The sequence below is a fragment of the Camelus ferus genome, chromosome 6, assembly GCF_009834535.1.
Source record: "Camelus ferus isolate YT-003-E chromosome 6, BCGSAC_Cfer_1.0, whole genome shotgun sequence".
Taxonomy (NCBI): domain Eukaryota; kingdom Metazoa; phylum Chordata; class Mammalia; order Artiodactyla; family Camelidae; genus Camelus; species Camelus ferus.
This window is the reverse complement of record NC_045701.1, coordinates 60,728,135-60,744,207: the sequence shown is the minus strand read 5'-3', so window position 1 is coordinate 60,744,207 and position 16,073 is coordinate 60,728,135. Positions and strand designations below refer to the sequence as shown.

The 16,073-nt window shown below is 42.2% G+C and overlaps 2 long non-coding RNA genes across 2 annotated transcripts in view; one reads left to right on the top strand and one right to left on the bottom strand.

The window, feature by feature from the left end:
* Positions 1 to 9,143, top strand: part of LOC116664300 — a 345,391-nt gene extending 336,248 nt beyond the window's left edge. The window contains exon 3 of the long non-coding RNA XR_004320739.1: positions 9,078 to 9,143. This is a non-coding gene — a long non-coding RNA (uncharacterized LOC116664300). The remainder of the gene's footprint in view (positions 1 to 9,077) is intronic.
* The window catches only part of LOC116664299, a 140,076-nt gene that overhangs the window by 97,388 nt on the left and 26,615 nt on the right, over positions 1 to 16,073 (bottom strand). The gene's annotated exons all lie outside the window — the stretch shown is intronic.

The following is a 16,073-nucleotide window of genomic DNA, read 5'->3' as shown; positions in this document are numbered from 1 at the left end:
TATGGGAACCCACTGATGCCAGAGAGAGCACCTCATTTTTCCAGGACTTTCTCTGAGGGCACAGACTACATCCATCAGGAAGACTGACGCCAAGGCAGCATTCAACACATGCTGAACATTAGAGGGAAACAGCTGCAAAATGATAAGCCAATGCTAAATAAGAGGCACGTACCACATGCTGCAGAGGCGGTGGCCTGGCCACATCTGGCCCAGTGGAGTGGGCTAGTGTCAGGAAAGATTTCTAGACAGAATGATTAAGCTCTTCGAGTTACAGGACAGCTGGTGCTGTTCCCATTTCTGGAAATGTCCTTTCCAATTTCTCTCCACACCAACAGAACTCTAACTCATCATTCAAGACCCAGGTTTAGTCTTACCTCCTCAGTGAAGCCGCTCCCAACCATTTCCCTCCCCCCACTGAAGTCGGCTTACTGCAGGTTTCTGGAGCTTCATTTATACCCACGTTTACATCCACATTCTCATACTGTGTCCTTATCACACAGCAATGTCCTCTAGTTTAGTTATCTTGTTGAAACACTCATATAGCACTATGTGCCAGGCAGTGTCCTCATGGCTTTGTAATATTATCTCAATCCTGACAGCACTCCACTATTATCCCCACTTTATAGCTGCAGAAACTGAAGCCCAGACTTTCTAGAACTCTGTCTTTTGCACTACAGGGCAAGGACCTTGGGAGAAGAAAACGCATTGTCTCCATCCTTACAACCTCAGTTTATAGCACATGACTTCGCAAATTGTAGACTTTCAATTTAATAAATAAAAACATGTATATATTGTTGAATAAAGAATGTTTGGCAGAGATGCCTGTTCCGATCAAAGAGACTCTATTCATTTTAGGAGACACTTAGTTGAATTCACTTTTTTGTAATCTCCCCTTAACAACTAAAATGTTTAGTGAATTATTGCTCTTAGAGACAAAAAATAAACATAGAAATAATAGTGACTTAAGTATTATTCTGAAACCTAAGGAACATTTATCAAGATCTGATTAACCCATCTACTTCAGAAATACCAGTCTCCATCACTGCACCAAAAAAAAAAAAAAAGGAAGATGTAATACCACCAATTTTCTGTGAGAAATTTCAGTTCAAATCTGTGCCAGCCCACTGTTAAATGTGCTCAGGAACGAAGGAAGTCAGCAGTTACAGCTGCTGAAGATGGGACCCACACACCATCCTCACGGCCCACCGCATCCCCATCAGGGGAGTGCAGAGAGAGACCCAGAGCACAGGGTGACGGGTGACTGTGGGCAAACCCTCCTTATCCACCAACGCCCAGCATTTGGGGGGGCAAGATCTGCTCAGATGTGAACAGGACGGTAATGCACAGTTGGTGGCGAAGATCTAAAAGGTATGCAGAACTGTGTGAATGGCGTGCACAGCTCTCAACAGAGAGTGAATTATCATTAGGTACAAACCGGCTGGCCTCTGGGTCTCTTGGCCTCCTGGAAAGTCCACCTTTTCCCGGAAAGTCACTGGTAATTTTTAAGTACCGAAAATTAAGCCTAGAGAACACAGGCACTCAGATTTTGGGGAAGTGCCAAAAGACCACCACCTCTTCTTCGATGATAATAACCTCATTCATCTGGGGCAAGTCCCTGTTTTAAAATGCCTGCACCCTGTAGGGAGGTAAACCTTAAGTCATTCTAGCTAACACTTGATTTATGCAGTAATTCTCTAGTTCACTCACCAGTAAAGCTAAGAACAGGACTCAGACTAGTGCCGGGGGAAAGGAGAGCTGTCCTAGGAGACGAAAAAAGCACAACCCCTCTAAGAGTGAGCGAGGCCCGGAAGACCCACATTATGTCCTTCCCGGTCTTCCCAGCCTGGCTGTGTCACCAGGAGAGGGCAGAGCTGTGGGTGTATCCAGGGCATGGGAAATAATAAGCAGTTTCTACTCAAGAAACAGGTTTATCAGGAGAGAGAAGTGCTGCTTTACCAGTGTCTTTTTTTTAAAAAAAGAATTATTCGGGTGAGGGGGGTCAAAGGCTACCGGACCAGCACTCATGATGCCTGGGAAAAAAATCTAACAGCCAGGAGAAGGCGCGATGCTCTGGTATCAGGCTGATCAGCAGTGCATGGCCAGACCAGAACTCAGGCCTGAAATTACTCAGAACTGGTCGGCGACTCCATGTTCTGGCTCCATGGAATGATAAGCCACATTCCCACTGGCTGCATGCCCTGACTGGAATTGTCCCATAAACAGCACAAGTAAGTCATTGAGATGCTGTTGATGGTTTAACTCCTGCTCATACAGTCAGGTTCTGGACACAATAAATGTAAAAGATCTGTATCCCAGCCACATTCTCATCATCTGACTAATGGATGAAAGCTACCCAGAAACCAGAACTTTCAAAATGACCAAGTATGGATTTGGGCTCCAGCACATGAGGAGTAAAAAGCCTTCAGTTTAGCTAAAAATGAAGAGAAGCTGAGGGATTCAGGACACAGATGCTGCAGGGGAAAGGAAAAACAAATAGAAGACTTAAAGTTGTAAGTGCTTCCCCTTTCACTCAGGCCAGGAGCCAGGGCTGCTCTGAACTGTTGCACAGGTTGTGTCCTGCACAAGGACACCCAGTCCAAGTGAGCTTGAGTGAGAACCCAATTCTCTGCAAGTCAAGCAATTAGGCAGAACTGTGCCAATTCCAGAAGGGGAACCATTTCCTAACTGGGCTGCCCAAACTGGGTGACTTTTTAAAATCACTGGCCCACTAAGCAGGGGTACCCTTATCTTAGCAGAGGCCACGCCACGTCCAGTTTAACTGGGTGCGAGTAGTAGCAAAATAGAAAGCTGAGGGGTACCTGGAGCCCATCCACAGCGCACCCACAATTCCTGCTTTTCACTCCTACAGACCTCTCACTCAACTCAAGAGTCTCTGCTTTGATCACACAACAGCGGGGTCACTGTCTCAGGAAGACCAACAAAGAGAGGCCCAAGGTCTAGTCAACATCCGGTGGTCATGCATGAGTTTAGTGTAAATAGCTCCGAGACTAGACACAGGTGGCTGAGAATGCACACACACAACATGCCCCGGGAGCAAGGAAGAGAAAGCAGGGCAGATGTCGTGTGCATACTTCCAGAAACCTGTTCAGTTGAGAGGTGCACTGGGGTGGGGACTCGGTTGGAAAAGGCTAAGTGATGGCCCCACCTCTAAGAAGGTCATGTTCTTTTGTCTCGTGTTGGGAAGTGAGAGGTTGAAGGGCAGTTGGCAGAACTTATGTGTTAAGCAAAGGGAGTGGGTTCAAGTACTAAAGGTCATCTCTGCCCCATTCTTAGGTTTCCTCAGGGCTGGATGCAAATTTTCTATTTACTTGTGACCCCTGGGTCCACACCTGGGCTCTCTGTCTCCCATCCTTTCTGAAAACCAGAATTATTCTGCTTGGGGATTTCTTTGTGAACTCAGGGATTTATCGTCTCATGAGCCTGGGGCTACCCCCACCTGGCAGGAGGTGGCCCTACGCGGTTTCTCTCATTGCTGAATGCAGCCCCTGAGCTCCCAGCTGGCACAGAGGAGATGCAGAGGAGTCGAGCCCCTCACAAGCTCCTGTCTCTTGGGATGAGTCTCATTCTTTGGCCCCATGAGCCGGCCCCACTGGAAGGAAGGAACCTTTACAGTGTGATACAGTTAAGGTTCTGGAAGTGAAGAACAGCCTCAGGCATCAGCCAGCTTGCCTGTGAATTTTGCATTTTAAGCACCTCAGATCTCAGCTTAATTAAGAGCATCACTGCTCCCAGAGCAATCTGGTGACAGAAAAGCAGGCAAGCAAAAAAAAAAAAAAAAAAAAAAAAAAGGCACAGCTCAGCTCAGCAAGCCGAGTCCTGATCCTTCCAGCAAGCATTCAGGAGAAGCTGCTCCTGCCCAGCAAGGCACAAGTGCTGCTGGGGGACCGGGGCAGGGCAAGGGAGCAGGCAAAGGCCTCAAGGCCACAGACCAGTCTGAGAGCAGAGACACAAGGCAAGAAGCTAGAGGGACATCCCAGAACGCTCAGTAATTAGTAGCTCTACTAGTTATTGCAGTGTGGCCCTCGGCCTCACCCCACTCAGCTCCAGGGCGCCCAGGGAACACCTCCAGGGCGCCCAGGGAACACCTCCAGGAAGGACCGTGCTAGCAAGTCCCAGCAAGGCTATGCAGAACTCGTCTTCTTGCCTGCTGGAGGGAGGCAAACCCAGCCCCTTCCCTCCTGAAAAAGCTAAGCCCAGGAAAACTGGAAAACTGGTAGAAATGGTTAAACTAAGCCTCCATCAGTTTGTGCCCTCCCATCTGACAGCAGACTCTGGACCCTTCTGCAACCCTTAGAAATGCAAAGAGCCCAGCTGAGAGCTGCCTGCTTCAGAGCCACAAGCAGCTTTCTCCTGCACAATCTCCTGGGCCCCTGCAAGCGGCGATGCATCCAGTTAACAAAATGATTTTACTTCAAAGGAACTAAGCCGTATTCATCTGGAGTTAAAAGCTAGGAGGGGAGAGGGTGGAGGAGGAAGAGGAGCTAGAGCTTTATTGGAGAGACTGGGGAGCAGGGGAGGTGATGTAGGTACACACTGGGTCAGCCCACTGGAGCTGAGCCCCAACCTGGGGTCTCTCTCACCACGTGGCTTAGAGCAATTGTTTGCCTCATTTGCCCAATGAGAATAACATTATATACCTGATAGGGTCTTGTGGGTATTAAATAAGCTAATATATGTAAAGTGCTTAATAACAGTAGCTCACACAGTTTCTCCCTAAGTATTATAATCTCTATAATTGTTAGCAATTATTAATCCATTAACAACACTGAGGTTTGTTATGCTACGATTCTCCTCACTGTGCAGATAAGGGACACTGAGCCCAAGCTGCACAGTTAGTAAATGGCGGGCCTGGGAATTGAACCCAGAGTCTACGATGCGCACTGAGGAACAGGGGCTCCTAACCACTCTGCTTTACAACCAGGGCAAAGGGGTGCTTGTTCAACAACACATTAAACAAATGATTTCCCTTCAGGTACCAGGATTTTATACCAATTTATTTCCTAGCAACAAACTCTACCCATGTCAAGCAAGCCATTTCCACAAGTGCTCACAGTCCCACAGGCCCACTATCTCCTTCTGAGTCTGTATATTCAAGTGCAATTCCTAGTGCCCCACCCCAAATGGAAAATCAGACTTTCTGGAGTGGAGCCTAGGAACCTTCATTTTTAACAAATATCCCCACATGTACACGTTGTTCCCAAACTCCAGTTCTCATGCATCCCAAAGTCAGGAGCCATGGTTGCAGGTCATACCTTCCCAGTTTTGTATTGTTTTTACACATCCTTAACAGGTACCTGAAGTGCTCCCAGCAGATTTCAGAACATCAAATTAAAAAACTTAAAAAAACAAACAAACAAAAAAAAAACCAGCACTGCTTGACTTGCCTTTTACAAATACCACATGTAACTCATGTAAAAGCACCGAGTCTGTGGAAGGTGCAGGCTGAAGGGAGTCCCATGGCTCCCGTTTATCCAGACAGCTTCCATTAGGAAAGAAAACATTAACTTTGTAATTATCCCCACATCTCCATGTCTGCAATGGTTCTTTTAATCACTCGTTTAGGATGGAAAAGTTAACACTTTCCAGGGAAGGAAAAGAACTTGTCCTTGTCCCAGCAGGAGCTGTCCTAGTGATCTGTGATCTGGAGATCAACTGTTTGAAGTACCATGAACACACCTGCCAGATGCAAATTCCTCCTTCCTCCTTCATTGGACTGTCACCACGGAGAGCTCTTTTTATTCCTAGTGCATGTTATTCCAAACAACATGTGTTGTCTGAGTCACTAAAAAAGCATAAAGACTAGGTGACTCAAGAAATACCCAGTCCATTGACCTCCCACAAAAGCTCACAGTCCAGCCACGCAACTGGCCTCTGGGACATTCAGTGACCACGTGTCAAGGGAACAGTCTTGTTCTAATAACAACACAGCAAAAAGCAATAATAACTGGCATCCACGGAGCACTTAATTCTGAAGCCCTGCACTCAGTGCGTTCCTCACTGTTACAGTGAAAGGAACCAGGAAGAAGGGGGAACGCTGCTCATCTTTGAAAAATGACAACTGAGTTCACAGCAAATGTGGCCTGGTGAAATGTATAGTATGCAATTTACCAGTTGTCAAGGGCCTTCCCCTGGGTATCTAGGAAGCAATTCCCGGCCCCCAACCACCTTGCATGTGACACCCCTCCCGCTGGCCTGCCAGATGTTCTTTGCTGGTCAACTGGAAGAAACACGAACAGATAACACCTTCAGTCGGCTGGAAGCTCTCTGTGGGATGTTCTTCCAACACAGCACTTACAGGATTTTAGTTGAGGACTGGAGGGCAGGGAGAGGGTGGTGGAATGACTTCAGGTTGAAAATGAAGAGAAGCAGTATGTGCAGCTGGCCATCCCCAATTAAACACCAGCTCCTTGGTTAGCAGGGGTCTGAGCCTGCAGCACTTGGCTTGTTTTCCCCCTGAGCTATTAGGATGTTCATTGTTCAAGTAAAAATCTGCAAGCAAGCTGCTAATAACAATGGTGAATTCTGCTACTCTACCAACCTGACTGTAGAGTGTTTTTGGCCACTTATCATCTTATTTAATTGTCTAAGGAAACTGATTGTTTAGGCTCATTTGTTGAAATTTATAATATCTGGATCCTTTTCTTTGCTTGCAGAGCAGGCCAGAACATTTCGGCACTGAAGGTATATTTGATCTGTGAAGTCTATTGCCCTTTGAATATGCATTTTCACTACAGTGAAAAATTTATTCATTCAGAAGCTCATTAGTTTAAAGTAGAATGTCTTTTGGATGGAAATCCATAAAATATTTATTCTATAAAAAGAGGTGTCCTTGTACATAGAGACAGAGGGGAAGGAGGCATCCAACTCTTGGATGAGGGCTCTACTTTGCCCGAGAAATAGATTCTTCATAGACAACACCGTGGTGGTAATAATATTAATAATAATAATGAGAAGGAGGAGGAAGTGGAGAAGAAAGGAAGAAAGAGGAAGAAACCAACTGGACTTTCCAGTCCCTCAAACCTGGGTTCAAATTAAATTCTGCTACTACAACTCTGAACTTCATTCTTCTTATCTGTGAAGTAGTTACTACTTCAAAGTTGTTAAAAGAATTAAGTGTGCTAATATATATAAGGCTTCTGACTCACACCACGAGTCTAACAAGATTAGTTCTTGCCAGAACTAGGGCTGCCAGGTGAAACACAGGACACCAAGTCTATTCATTTCCCAGGGCTTCTGTAACAAACTACCACAAACCTAGTGACTGGAAACAACACAAATACATTATCTTACAATTCTGGAGGTTAGAAGTCTAAAATGTAACTACAGGGTTGTGTTACCTCTGGAAACCCAAGGGGAGAATCTGTTTCCTCGCCATGTCTAGCTTCTAAGGCCACCTGCATTCCTTGGCTCGCAGCCTCTTCCTCCACCGTTAAAGCCAGCAGCAAAGCATCTTCTCTGCTCTTTGTCCCTGCTTCCATTCTCACATCTTCTTCCTTATGATGACCCTTGTGATAATCTAGTCCACCCAAGATAATTCAAGAAAATCTCATTTCGAGATTCTTAACTTACTCAAGTCTGCAAAGTCCCTTCTGCCATAGGAGGTAACATATTCACACACTCTGGGGGTTGGGACTTGGACAACTTTGGAGGCTACTGTTCAGCCTACTACAATCCACCCTCTGGCTCCCAAAGCTTCACATCCATCTCTTATGCAAAATAAATTCACCCAATTGCAACATCTCTAAAAGTCATGACGTATTACAGCATCAATTCAATTTTGAAATCTCATTTAAATATCATCAACCCAAAAGTCCTAAATCTCATTCTTTAAAACATGTTTGGGTCATAACTCTAAGTATGATTCATTTGAAGCAAAATTCTTCTGTCTGTGGATCTATGAAAAAAAAAAAAAAACAAAAAAACAAGCTACATGATCCTAAAATACAGTGGTGGGACAGACGTAGGATGAGTTAGTCATTTCCATTCAAAAATTGAGATGGGGGAATGGAACAAAGAATCACTGGTTCTAAGCAATATTAAGATCTAGCTGAGAAAACTCATTAGATTTCAAGGTCTGAGAATAACCCTCTATGATTCACAGCTGTCCTCTGGGTCCTTAATTCCACCCTCTGGGCATGAGGCTCTGCCCTTAGCTTCACCATGTGTCATCCTTTTCTTTTCATGAAGGATAGAACATATTTGCAGCTAATTTTTAAGCACATTTCCTGCATGTAGGATTTTCAGAGTCTGACCGCTTTCTTTCATTTCCTCCTCTGTGTCTTATAATCCAAGCTGGCAATAGTATTTCTGATAGTATAACATCTTCAAGAACATTGAGAGTCTCCCATTTATGTCTCAGGGATTCACTCCATTAAATATGGCTCCTCCTCAGATGCTTCCAAATAATTTCATCTCTATTTTCGACTTCTCCAGAGATGACTGAAGGGATCCATGAGTCACGCATAATCTCTTCAAAGGGACCTCTGCTGATTGAGTACTTGGACCTTCTGATCCCTCCAAGGAATTAGCAAAATGTTGCTGAGCCACACTCTTGGTTTTTCCTCCAGAACGTGCTTTCCCGTCAGTAGATCTCCTAATTGTAGCATCTCTGCAATCTGAATAGGCTGAGAGTTTTCAAAAGCATCAAGTCTTGGCTCTTTTTTGCTTAGAGTTCTTCCCTCAATCCACCTCTTTCCTCTCACATTTTACTGTAAGCAGCAAGAAAGAGACCAGGCTATCCTTTCAACACTTCTTCTTAAGAGATCTCAGCTAAATATTCAAGTGTATCACTTGCAACGTTCTGCCTTTCATGTAACAACAGGATACAACTCAGCTGAATTTTCTTTTACTGTATGTGTAACAAGGATCCCCTTTACTTCAGTCTCCAATAATACCCAGCTGGATTCAAATTTCAGACAAACCATGAATAATGTTTGCTCCAAGTATGTCCCAAATATGGCATGGGACACACTTAAATTTAAAAATTATTGTTTAACTGAAATTCAGATGTAACTGGGCATACTGAATTTTTATTTGTTAAATCTGATTTCAAATAGGTGTTATGGAGGGTTCTGAGAGAACAGGACACAGAATGGGGAAATGCTAAAAATGGAGAAGAACACAGAAGAAATGCAGAGCATAAAGCTGTGTCTGGAGGGGCAGGCCTTATTAAGGAGCTATGGCAGGGGGCCTCGAACAGACATGACATGAGGACAACTCTAAGGGTGCAGAGAAGGTGAGATGTGGAGGGAGGGAGAGGGATTCATCCTGAAAGAATTACAGGTGTTGGGAAGGAACACATCTCCCCCTCATGATTTTGCTCACACCTGCCAACAGAGCTTCATTTTCTCAACACTTCTCTCCAGAGGGAAAAAGGTATTTGTCATCATTCTCGAGGCCCCTTGTGGCTAAAGACATACACACACAGCGAGAGAGAGGGCCTGCAAGCACACCTGTGTGCCAGGCAGCGCCGTGATTCTGGCCAGGCTTATCCACAACTTCTTCCTCCGTGGGAAGCCAGCAGTCTTCATACTCCAAGTTTATGGATTATAGTGAGTAATTTTCAATTAATTGACTACCATGGATTTCAGTATGGTTCAGACTGTCACACAAACAAAAATATGTCTTGCTAATACCACCTTATTTACATGTCACTTTTTCAAAGCAAAAGGGGTTTCAAGTTTCTCAGTGGCATCGACTGCTCTTAACGGTTTGCTTCCCTGCTCTCCTCGCACCCCCTGCCCCGACCAAAAGCAGGAAAACCTTTCCATCTGTAACATTCAAACTTCCCAACTACTTGGGAGAGGTCAGCAGGAAGACCCCTGAGCCTCAAGGGACCTGGTAGCTACTTCAGCTATGCCCCACTTCTGCCCAGCGGCCTTCAAGGCAGAAACTGAGCAGGACTAGGGACGGGGAAACATGGCGGGTGCCTTCCCTGATTTCCTCCAAGCACAGCTTTCAGAGGAAGCTTCCTCTTAGCAACTACAGCAGCACTCGAGTAGTTCTGTGTGTCAGACACTCTTCTAAGCACGTTACATGTATCAACGCATGTAATTCTCAACACAACCCTATAATAAAAATACAAAGTCACTCTTATTTTATTAATGATACTGAGGCACAGAGATTAAATGACTTGCCGAGGGTCAAGATGTTATACATGGCAAACTGGATCCAGCACCTGTGCTCCTCACCGCTCTGCAGCCTCTCTCTCCCACTGTTGGAAACGAATCCCTAAAACCTCAGGCACACACAGCCGATCAGGAATGATGAGACTCATCCTGCAAAGCTAAGTGGGAACAACTCTAGTGTAAGAACACCTCAGTTCAAGCACACCCACTGCTTTTAAGTTTGGAGGTGGAATTATTTTTTAAATGTCTTCCTTCTTATGATTGGAAAAATATACACCTTCAAAATAAACATTTTTTAAGATAAAGACTAAAGCCAAAAGAATAAAACACCCATAATCCCAATTAAAACATTCTGGCTCTTCAATGAACGTACCAATAATTTTTTCTTCAATAGTGAGAACGCTTAATGTTGCAGGAAATACGGTAAACTACACAGGTTTATCCACCGCTAGTCGAAGTGATGGTAGAGTGAATTCTACCATTTTGGAATGGCCTTTGCCAGAATGACTCAAGAATATCACAATTTTCACACCCTTTGATTCAATAATTTTAATTCTGGGATTGTCTTAAACTATCTTAAAGAATAAGCTTTATACATAAAGATGTTCATCAAAGCATTATTAAGGACATTGAATATGCAATTAAACTAAGTGTATAATTATAATACTCTACATTAATTAAAAATTACGGGTTCTGATAATACCCTGAAAATTGACCTTTTGTTTAAAATCATCCCTTGACTTTCTCAGTATCACTGAAGGCCAGGAATCATTCCAGCGAAATAGTGATGAACCAGCAGCAAAGACTTTGTGTTAAGGAAATTATTTTTTTCTCTTCCTTCATAAGGAGACAAATGACAAGAAAACAAGATAAAGTGAGGAAATTTGTTTTCAAAGGAAACACACAGAACATCCTGAAGTCACTGGTTTCATCCCCATCTCCTTCTCTGCCTTCATCGTTGTCTTACTACCAAAGAGCCTTAGTGGTCAGAGTGCAAGTCTGCAAGATTCACCCTCATCAGAGGAGCACACCATCCTACACAGGAGGTACTGCACGCGGGAAAGAGAGGTGACTGCCGATATTCACTAACAACTTTTAAAAAAAGGTGTTCCTGGCCAAATCAGAGTTACAAAAACACTTTTTCTGAGCTTTTCAGATTTCTTCTAAGTTGGATAAAGAGAATGTAAAAATAGGAATGTCAAAAGCTCAGCAATATTCAGGGAAGAGAAACAACTGAGATTAGAAGCCCACACTTCAGATTGTTGAAATCTCTAGATTCCCCTCAGCACTGCACCCCTCCTGTCGGTTTACATGTACAAAGTACATATCAGAGGGGTGGGAGGGATCGAATCCTCTGTCTGGGAGTCATATGACTGGCACTTCAAGAAAGGGATCTGTCTTTTGCAGACAGACTGTACAGGACAATGCTCTCTCTCAATCCTTCCTCTCTGAACATCAGAATATTGGCTGCATATGTCAGTTGATCTATTAAAGTTAATGATCCTGGAATGGGTACCCATACTCTAGGCTTCATAACAAAAAATTTCCTGCAAATGATTGATTCTACCCTGTAAAATATACCATATGAATCTTTCTAAGCTATGAATTTGTTTATTCTTACTCTCACTGTTACATAATATAAGGGCAGTTGTGAAATTAGCTTGGGCTCTTCCTTACCAAGGAACTGGTAAAAACCCCTTATCAACTGTGACTAATAACTGTCTCTACCCAGACCCCATCTGGATCCTCCTTTGTTCCTCATCCTGGTTTTACTTTCATCAGCTGTGTCCCCTTCACTTCTGCCTCTCCATTCTGATCTCAGTTGGAAAGGACTTTTTCTTAGATCAAAAAAATTTTTACACCAATTTACATGAATTTTTCTTCCCTCTGTATTCAATTGCTCAAGTTCAGAGTTTCCAATGACACACATCTGCAGCTGTAGTCTTTCCTTATCCAAGGTCCCTTCTCTCTTGGTTTATGTTCTGCAAAAGAACTTCTGCTGCCCGTTATCAAAGATTTCTCACCACCACCACCACCATGATGGCAGGAATTTGCCATATAACCACTTTAGGCCCATTCTTCCTTGACTTAGAGTTGTCCTTAATTTTATAGAAGCATTGGATTTGTTCTGAGTTAAGTTTCATGCAGCCTGCGAGTCCCAGGAGAATACAAATAAGACTACTTCCAAAGTAAGCCCATAAGTAAATTGTGTCCACTAAGAATTTTCTCTACCATAGGCTGTATAAGGAGGGAAAAAAAGGAAAAATCTGGAAAATTCCAAAGTTTCCTGTGTTTACTCTAACAAAGGATGGATGATCCCTTGCAAATTATTTGACATCTGCCAGGATGCAGAAAGCAATGAACCCCTCTGAGAATCCCAATGTAGAAGATTGATTTACTAATCAGTGGCACTGATATCTGGATTAATAGAACATCTTTAATAATTATCATCAAGCCATGTGAAAACATGCTGTGCACTTAAAGATGTTTTTAGAGAATTAGTAATCATTAATAATAAATATCATTTATTTAATGCCTGTCTTTAGCCTTTATTACTTTCACAACAACCATGCAAAATCATTTATTCATTCACATATTCAACAAATATTTACAGGACTCCCACTGGGTTCCAGGCGCTGAGCTAGGGTGCAAAAGTGACTACGGTAACAGACGTTAATGAGAACAGAGTGGACTCTAAGAGATGCTCATGTAAGCTGCAGACACAGCCAGAGGGAAGAGCAAATTATCTGGGGAGATCACAGGCGGGCTTCCTTGAGGCAACTGGATTGACCAGGAGAAGCCTATCGTAGAGGAGTCCAAGCACTGAGTGACTCGAAGAGGAATGAAGACATGAGCAGTGTGAACCAAGAGTTCCTAGGGGTTAACTGGACTTAAGGGAGAAGAGTAGAGGAGTCTTGGCCTATGAGGTAAATGGCATCGCCAATATCCCAGATAGGGTCCATTTGAGCAAATTTAGGGGCGGGTAAGGTGATGAGTTCACCCTCATTTTACATACAAGGAAACTGAGGCACCAAATGGCTAAAACCTACCCAAAACTCATACTAATGGTTAATGGCCACACTAGAATTCAAGTATATTTTGGCCACCTCCAAATCTATACTCGTTTCATTGATCAACCAGCTTTTTTAGTCCTTTTGGAGGAAAACTAAATGGGTAGCAGCTGAATTTAGTTGGAGAGACAATAAGGAGTATTTACCAAAAGAAAAGTTAGTTCCAAGTCTACTTCTGTTTTGTAAACAAGTTCATCTGTCTTTTCTTTTCTTTTCTTTTTTTTTAGGTTCCACATATAAGTGATATATGGTATTTTTCTCTCTCTTTCTGGCTTACTTCACTTAGAATGACAATCTCCAGGTCCATCCATGTTGCTGCAAATAGCATTATTTTATTATTTTTATGGCTGAATAGTATTCTATTGTATAAATACACCACAACTATGGTTACCAGGGGGGAAAAGGGGTGGGAAGGGATAAATTGGGAGTTTGAGATTTGCAGATACTAATTAATATTTATATAATAAATAAACAATAAGTTTATATTATATAGCCCAGGGAACTACATTCAGTATCTTGTAGTAACATGGTGAAAAAGAATACAAAAATGAATATGTACATGTTCATATATGACTGAAGCGTTATGCTGTACACCAGAAATTGACACAACATTGTAAACTGACTATACTTCAATAAAAAAAATATATATATATATATACAGAAAAAGAAAGAAAAGTTAGTTTCTTTCTATTCCCCACCAGAAAAGATATCAAATCTGAAACTATTTTTCTCCTGCCCACATTTCTCCCCTTTAATGCTTTTGCTATTAGACTTCCTACAGAACACTAGGCCCTGGAAAGGAAAAGCATGAGAAGGCCCTCACACAATCCAGCATAATTATCATTATCTGCAAACTACATATTTACTTGTCTCTATTGCCCCCATTTTAAAGGCTTGATAAAATTGTTTTTATGTTGTTGCTTTCATGGTATCCAAAAGCAGATGCAGCTTGTAAAGTCAGCAGGAAAGAGAGCACACATCTTGCTGACAGTAGAATTCACTCATAAATCTTACATACTGAGTGGAAGGCTAAATTTAGACTTTAAATCAATTGACTTTTCCTGAAGGTTGGAATTATTGACCAAATGGAAACAGAGGTATCCCTTTTTTTTTTACCTTTTTAAAAAATTGTTACAACCCTTTACATTTTACTGGAACATAGTAAGCACAAAGTTTGAACCATCCCACATTTTTTAATACTGAATTTCAAATATAAATATAAGATTAAAGGGTAAAATTGCTCAGAGTTATAAAATTTCCCTTATTCACCCAACATCTATTTCTGTAAATTATGTAAGTAAATTTATCCCCTTTGTTAAAATTAGAGTTGTACAGAACTTCAGAATCTAGAAGTTTTAGGAATCATTTGAACTCACTGTGGCTATCTCCTAATAAATTACCCAATTATATAGAAATAATTCCATCCACCCTTGTAAATTTCATCATAGTTCACTTACGTGAACACAGTGCAAAGATTATTACTTTTACGCACCTAATTTATTGATACTGATTAGTTCAAATAGTGCGCTGAAAATGCACTACAAAAGAAAGGCCCCAAGGAGGATTACAAAATGTTTCATTTACTAAGAAACTGACTCTTATCTCCAGAGAGTTCTTAATAGTTAATAAAAAAGAAAACCTTCTAACAAAATCCAAAAATACCAATTCCTGGTTCATTCAGCTACAGATGACTCCAAAAGCTAGGAATCTGAGGATAGATCACAAGATGAGAAACCAGAAAACATGTCTTAGATGTAAAAACATGACTTGTTCTATGTTCATCCATGCCATATGAAATAATTTCTTACTGTTTTTCATTTATTCAACAAATATTTACTGAGCCTAAATTAACCAAGTACATCTAGTTCTTCCTGAAATGTCCAGAAACATGATTTCTAAGCCAATTTGAGATAGTATGCCTAAACTTTCTTCATTTCTGATATTGACCGAAATCAATGAACATTAAGTATTCGGGCATTGGAGCTGCTTGAGAAAGTTGTTTTGGGTGATTGAAGATGAACACCTTTGAGGATTATTATCTAGTGGAGAAAAGATAAATTGTAATAGAAATATAGATGAATCATAGTTGAGCTCACTTTTAGTTTCTCCTTACATTTATTTAAGGGACATGGAGTTAACTGGATTTGAGGTCAAGACAAAAAAGTAGAGGGTTAAGAATACTTCTGATAGTGGTCATTCTCTTTTACTTAGATTCACACAATGCCCTGGCCCCGATCAGGAGATGCATCAAAGAACTGAGGTTTGAAGGAAATTCAGGATTTTGACAACTAAGAATGGAGGAGAAAGATACAGAGAGTGGTCTGTAAATGAGATTCAAGTAGCAGGAGGGGGACAATGAGCATGCCCTGAACTTCACAAGGTTAGTGAAGTCTCCAAGAATGGAGACTGACAGGAAGAACTATGAATGGCACATCAGTATAAACCCTGGGTTTGCTCCTGAAGGCCTGTGTGACTTTGTTTTTCCTCTGGAAGAGGGGTCTAAAATGAATAATGGCAGATTTTTCACAGGAAACTGTCAATCAGGCAGTTTATCTTGAAATTAACCTGGCAAACCCCTTATAATTAATATTTATTAAACCGTAGTCCCTGGGGGCTGGGTAACACAAACTGGAAGCACGTTTGTGGGAACAGATTGCTTTCCCCTCTGTGCACAAACTTAACCCACCAAGCATCACAATCATTCCAAACCACTCAGGTGTTACAAGAGAAATGCTGCTCAAGAAACAGATTTCCCACTAGAATACTCAGAAAAATCAAGAGACTTTGGGAGGCAATTGCTTATTGTGATGTTCAGTTAGCCGGGATCCAAAGTTCAGGCTTTCTTCCAGAGAGA